This window comes from Bison bison, unplaced genomic scaffold (genome assembly GCF_000754665.1).
Source record: "Bison bison bison isolate TAMUID 2011002044 unplaced genomic scaffold, Bison_UMD1.0 scf7180017853184, whole genome shotgun sequence".
NCBI classification, from domain to species: domain Eukaryota; kingdom Metazoa; phylum Chordata; class Mammalia; order Artiodactyla; family Bovidae; genus Bison; species Bison bison.
The window spans coordinates 196172-203175 of NW_011483757.1; the positions used below are offsets into that span (position 1 = coordinate 196172).

Genomic DNA, 7004 nt, shown 5'->3' on the forward strand with positions numbered 1-7004 from the left:
GCATATCTGAGGTTATTGATATTTCTCCCGGCAATCTTGATTCCAGCTTGTGCTTCTTCTAGCCCAGCGTTTCTCATGATGTACTCTGCATAAAAGTTAAATAAGCAGGGTGACAACATAAAGCCTTGACATACTCCTTTTCCTGTTTGGAACCAGTCTGTTGTTCCATGTCCTGTTCTAACTGTTGCTTCCTGACCTGCATGTTTCTCAAGAGGCAGGTCAGGTGGTCTGGTATTCCCATCTCTTTCAGAATTTTAAGATCTTATTATATCTGTTGCGGATTTTTCAGCAAGGAAAGTGACTCAATGTGAAGAAGCTTTTAAGGAGAGAAAATTTAAGTGAGATGAGAACTTTAGATAAACTTTTAAGAATGATTATGCTTTGGAAATGTCTATTTTAGTCTCTCTAGATTTTGGTGAATTGAATTTCTAGGGTGGTGCTAAATTAAATGATTTAAGTTTATTGAACAGCTAGCTAGGTCACTCTCAAATAAAATCAAACACTGAAACATTAATTATGGAACACTGGCTTCCTCTTACAGAGAAACTCATGATATTTTGGACTACTAATGAGTATGTTTGGTGCCATCCTGAGGTGTTCTCTGTGAGAAAGGAAATGTTTTTAGAAATTATCCCTGGTATTTATGCTCACCAATCTACAGATTGCTAATATAAAAGTCGATTCATGGTCACTTAAGGAAAGTAGGGTGTGTGTATTCAGTAAAGAAGGCATGAGGAATGGAATTGAACTTATTAACAAAAAGGGGGGCTTCTTTGGTGGCTCAGTGGTAGAGAATCCACCTTCCAGTGCAGGAGACATGGGTTCTATCCCTGATCTGGGAAGATCCCACTTGCTGAGGAGCGGCTAAGCTCACGGGCCACAACCATTCAGCCTGTGCTCTAGAGCCCAGAAACTGCACCTACTGAGGCCTGCGTGCCCTACGGCTGTGCTCCACAAGAGAAGCCGCCACAGTGAGAAACCTGTGCACCGCAGCTGGAGAGCCGCCGCCGCCACAACTAGAGAAAAGCTGGCGCAGCAGTGAAGACCCAGCAGAACAAAAAATAAATAAATATAAATAATAAAAAAAAAGAAAAAGAAAGTAGGTCTTGACTTACAGGTAACTGTTTTTGGATGGGCAAATGAAGTGATGGCTACAGAAAGCTTTGTGGGAAACAGGCCTTGAGGAAAGAATTCTGTGCATTGTACAAGTTTTTTTAAAATGTTGAACTGCCTTTGATAACAGATTTTGAGTTCTTTACTTTTAAGTGATCTGCTCTGTATTTGCCTTTGAAATCTTTTATTTTCCCCCAAATTATTTATTTTTCAATTGAAGGATAATTGCTTTACAGACTTTTGTTGTTTTCTGTCAAACCTTAACATGAGTCAGCCATAGGTATGCATATTTCCCCTCCCTTTTGAATTCTTTTATGGTTATTTTGGTTAAGTGAATAACTATTGTTTCACAGTGATCTATGATCCTATCTGAGTGTTCTAAACCCTTTTGATATTCTTTGACAAAACTTCCTAAATGAAATTCTAAGGAAGTCCTTTTGACCTTTATCTATTTGGGATGCTTCAAAGGGCCCCTGAAACATCACTAATATTAAACTAATTAGGTTCATTTTGTATGTTAAAGTACATGGGAAGTATTGTCAAATGAGTAATTAATCTTTTCAGGTTATACTGTATGATAATTATTACTAATATAGACATTCTAAAATTTATATAGAGTTCCTAAAATTCTGACATGTCCCAGTCAAATGTTGTCAGTCGTAATTATACTTATTATCTGCAAGTATTGTATGTCACAGCATAGCCAAGTTACTTTATCAATTGGATTATCAGATTTTAAACGTGACTTCTTTTGTCATTATAAACAGTTATGGTTTTCTTCTGATGACTTTGCAAAAATGCTTCCTCTTCAAAAAGATTAACAGAAAGAACTTTTGTATAAATATGTTTCTGACTTTCAGGTCATTAATGCTAAGCTGGGTAAGAAATGAAAGAATCCTAATGAGAAACCTAGGGGCTTTCCCGGTGGATCAGTGGCAAAGAATCCACCTGCAATGCAGGGAGGGGATGCAGGAGTTGTGGATTCGATCCCTGGGTCAGGAAGATCCCCTGGAGGAGGGCATGGCAACCCACTGCAATATTCTTGCCTGGAGAATCCGTGGACAGAGGAGCCTAGTAGGCTCCAGTCCATGGGGTCATAAAGAGTTGGACACGACTGAAGCAACTGAGCAAGCACACAGTGAGAAAACTGATGGCTTCATACACTGTTAACAAAAGAATTAATTAACAAAAAGACTGAGTAAACTGGTTAAAATGGTTATAATTTTTATGGTTTCTGTCTGAAAAGTTACTGGTTGGATCTATGTTTTACAGGTGTAAAACACAGATTCTCAATCTAATTATGATTTACAGTAATTTGGTAAATGATACTTTTGTATAAATCTTCCTTGAGAGATTGTGAACTCTTAGGTTTTCAGAAGCTTTATCAGATACATTAGGAAAGCAACCTCACCAGCAGATACAGAAATTTCAAGGTATTTTGGGGACTTTGTAAAGGGAGAAATTCACCTAGATCTGTAAGTGAAACATGTGATAAGCCGTTGGTGTGACCTTTCTAATCCTGAGAGTTTTTCTTTTCTCTTTTTTAACGTTCAGTCTGAGACTTCTTATAAAAAATTTCAGAAAAGCAAAAGCCTATATGATCAATTATTGTTATATAAATTACCAGACCAGGGTTTTTTTGAGACCAGACATGTTTTGCAACAAATTAGTCTTAATTTGGATACATTTGGTAGAAATGAGGGAAATTTTGGAGAGAAAAAGAGTATGTTGATTCACAGTTATGTTAATGGAGGTCTGTATTTACCGTGTTAGTCGCTCAGTTGTGTCCGACTCTTTGTGAACCCATGGACTGTAGCCCGCCAGGCTCCTCTCTCCATGGAATTCTCCATGACTCACTTCCCAGATAGTTCCTTGCTGTTATGCTATATTAAAGTTAATTGAATTATTAAAAGAACACTCTAAGTTTTGTTTCTGAAGCTTATCTCAGTAATCTTTGGATGAAGATCAGATGCCCCATGACCTGCAAATGGTATTATGTGTATTGGAAAAGACATAGTTTAAAGGGCTATCTCCAGTCTGGATGGAAGGACTTTTTATCAGGTACTCTTAATTAGCTCATGCACAGTGAAGGAAAATTAGCTCTTGGATTAATTCCCACTTCTAAAGGCCCCTCTGCTGGACTGGTCTATAGAGAAGACTGCTGACCTCAAACTCACCTTGAAATGATGATCAAACAGAGGAAACTACACCCCACCAGGATGAGAAGATGATGTAAGTAGACAGCGTATCCAAGATGCTGGACCTGATTCATATGACCACTTACAATGTTTTCTTGGCTTATTAGACCTTTGCAATTAAATCAATTGTTTTTCTATCATGGACACGAACCTATGCTAGTTTTAAAAATCAGTCCAGTTGGGTTGTGGTAATTATCTGTGTCAAGTACTTCTAGATTGCCTTGGTGGATTTCTCTACTTCAAGGCTCTAATTGGGTGATCTTTAAATAGTTTTATTTTAGAAGAAAGTTCAGTCCTGTCCAGGTTACACTTGACATTACTAGGTGGAATCTTCTCACCTGACCAATTAATAATACCTCTGACCGTGGCCATAATATGAATTTTCCTCTAAACTACTCAAGCTCAATCAGAGCAACAAGCAAAAATTCAACCAAGCAATAAGACCTCTCACATGGATTATGGGTTATATGGTTAACACCAGACTATGGTCATTTAAGAATTTTTTTTTTCCTGGTGTAGAACATTTATTTATTTATTTCATGGAACACTCAAAGTTTAGATCAGTGGGAATTTTAATCAAAGAATTGTACATTTTCTTCCCACATATATCGCTTTGTATTAGGAAATGACGTTGTGATCCATTTCACTATAATATTACAAAATATTTACAAGAAAATATTAAAAATAACTCAAACATGAAAGGCAAGATGGGGGTGAAATAAACTGGTTTTTCCAGAAATCTCTACTCCAGTGCCCACAGCACACAATAAGAGAGCCAAAACAAATAACAAGGTTCCCCTTGATCACAAGTTTCAAGGAATTGGAGTAGGGGAAGAAATCTGATGAAAATGATGGTATGAAAGGGGATGGATGTTATTAGCAGCACTGATTCAATAACCAATTTATTTTGCATGAAATACCCTCTCTTTTATATGCAGTAAATTCTGAACAAGGCTAAACTTTAAGATATTCCTTGAAATGAAATTAAAAATACCCTGACAGTGAAAGCAACTCTTCCACCTAAGCTGAGTAAGAGCCTCTTTCTCCATGAACCACTGATGTGAACAGAAGCCTGATCTAGCATCCAAAGCTGTCACAGCAGCCCTTCCATCTCTTTCATGAAAGCCTCACAGACATCGTCCTTAGTCTGCACCGACACGGGAACAGATGGGCCAGATTTGGGTGCTGTTTTGGCAAGAGGCACAGCAGAATCATCCTCCGACTTTCTCTGCGCAGCAGCAGCAGCCCCTTTATTCTCCCGACGCACCCGCAGTGCGGTCGGCACAAATCGTGTGATCTCTGCCTTGGGATTAGTGATCTGTGGCTTGGCACTGATGGTTGCCGTGGCTTTCTTCTCGATGGTGGCTGCACTTGTGTCATCCGCCTTGGGTCTCTGGATCAAGCTGGGGGGAGCACTTAGAACCCCAGGGTTGGGTAAGGGAGCTGGTGGGAAGAGCCCTGGTGGGGCAGGTCCAACAGGAGGCACCAGAGGTGGGCGCATCATGCCAGGACGGGGTGGAGGGATACCTGGAGGTGCCGGGGGAGGTAGCTGTGGTGGGGGTCCCCGAGGAGGAGGGCCAGGAGGCAGACCTGGGGGTGGGCCAGGAGGAGGGCCAGGGGTTCGACCGGGTGGTCGGCCTGGAGGTAAAAGGCAGGGCAGAGGCCCTTGGAGTCCTGGCATTCCAGGCGGTCTCAGGAACGGAGGAGCTCCTGGAGGTGGTCCAGGAGGAAGGCCTGTCGGTGGTCCAGGTGGCCGTAAAGGTGGAGCAGGTGGCGGTCCAAGCGGAGGTGGTCCTGGCATGGGGGATGCCTGTATCTGAGATGGAGGAACAGACTGTGGAGGGGCTTGCTGCTGGGAAGCTGCAGACGTGCCATCAGAGAGAGATTCCTCCTTATGCTGTTTCTGTGATTGCTTTTCTGCTTCAGACTCATCTGAATCTTCATCATCTTCCTCTGAAAATTCCTCGACTTCTCGTCCCTCCTCAGGGATTTCCTGACCTGCCATTTGAAGCATCATGGCTTGGAGAGGAGTCAGCTCCTTCATGTTCTTCTTCTTCTTCCTAGATTTTCCAGGCATATCTGCAAACCGTACACTCAGACCTGACTTTTTTTCTTCATTGTTTTCTCTCTCAGTGTCATCACAGTGCACAAATTCATCCCCTTCACTTTCTCCATCTGATCTGTCACTGTCGCTGTCATCAGTACTGTCATCATGCTTATCCTGGTCCATGTCTTCAGGATAGCCATCGTCTTCACTGGTGCAGGAAACATCATCGTCATGACCCCGCTGAGCAAGTTCAGGACTATATAACATGTCTTCATCTCGCCTACGAGTCGGAAGATCTAGGGCAAAGCCCACTTTGTGGCCATACATTTGTAAGACCTGAGGAGGAGGTGGGCCCGGGGGAGGACCTGGAGGTTTCCTGCCAGGGGGCAAACGTGGAACGTCACGTCCAAGAAGAGGAAGTATAGAAACTGCCCGAGTTGGAGGTCCATAGGCTGAGGTCTTCTTAAGGATGGAGGGTGGCTGGGCCCCAGAAAGTGGACTGTCCTGGATCAAGATGTTGGAAGGAGCATGCGGCATATCTGGCAGAGGAATACTCTCCACTTCCACATGCTGGGCATTCTTGACAGCATCAAAATACTGGCTAAGTTGAGCCCTCTTCTGTTCATATTCTACCTCTAACTTTCTCAATTCTTTGTAAATATCTGGATTCTCTTTCTCATAGAGTCGTAGAATACGTTCAAATGTTTCACGTAGCTTTTTACGCTTGTCTTTCAGCACTTTCTTATTTAACTGTGGCTGCTGCACTGGGTTAAACTCCATTTCATCCAATTTTTCCATGTCCTAGATAATTTGTTTGGGATCCTTCATCTTTAAAACTGCAGCTCGTACCATCATGTGCTGTTTTTTGTTCTTTAATTCTCTTTTCTGAGCTTCTTTTCTGGCTTGGTCTGTAGGGTTCATAAATTTTCCACTTTTGGTGGATGACGTGGATCTCCGCCCCATGTTGACAAGTTGTTTAATTTACTTGCTTCTTTAAAAAATAAAGCCTAAAACGCTTCTGCTGGGCTCCTGGGGCTGTGAGAAGCGGGGAGGGGACGATTCTCGGCCCGTTTGACTTCGTAAGGGCCTTCACCTCGGCCTTTCGGTCAACCACCCAACCACCGCCATCTTGAAACCTCGCGCCCCTCCCATCATTTAAGATTTAAGGCCCCCCCTTATCTTGGGAACAATTAAGTTATACTAAGGATAACCAGCCTAGTAACACTAGGAAATTGGGCTGGGAGCCTTTACAGCAGTGCCAATATATAATTTTTCTCCCACCCCAACAAAAAAGATTGGTATAGAATAGACTAAGTCAGACAGCCTAAGAATATACAGGGCTATACCTAACAGAAGTTCTTGGCTTAATTCTTACTTATGACTTTAATAATGCTACTAGTTAAGTTATTTGTACTTTGTCAGTTTTACAAGATTGCTGTTTCTTGCATTACCAAATGTGTGACTGAATCTCCAATGAAAATAATGATGATTAGGGGACTTGAATCAGTTGAGCAAATATATAATTCTCTATGTGGTCAATGATTATAATAGTATAACTCTAGATATGGGAAGATACAACAAGAGGGAATTTTTCCTGGACTATAATAGTTTAAGTAAGACAGGTTAGTCCAGAGCCCTTTCAATGT

The 7004-nt window shown here is 41.6% G+C and overlaps 1 pseudogene; it reads right to left on the reverse strand.

The window, feature by feature from the left end:
• Positions 1 to 3593: 3593 nt before the first annotated feature.
• LOC104998519 lies at positions 3594 to 6501 on the reverse strand (annotated as a pseudogene).
• Positions 6502 to 7004: the final 503 nt, after the last annotated feature.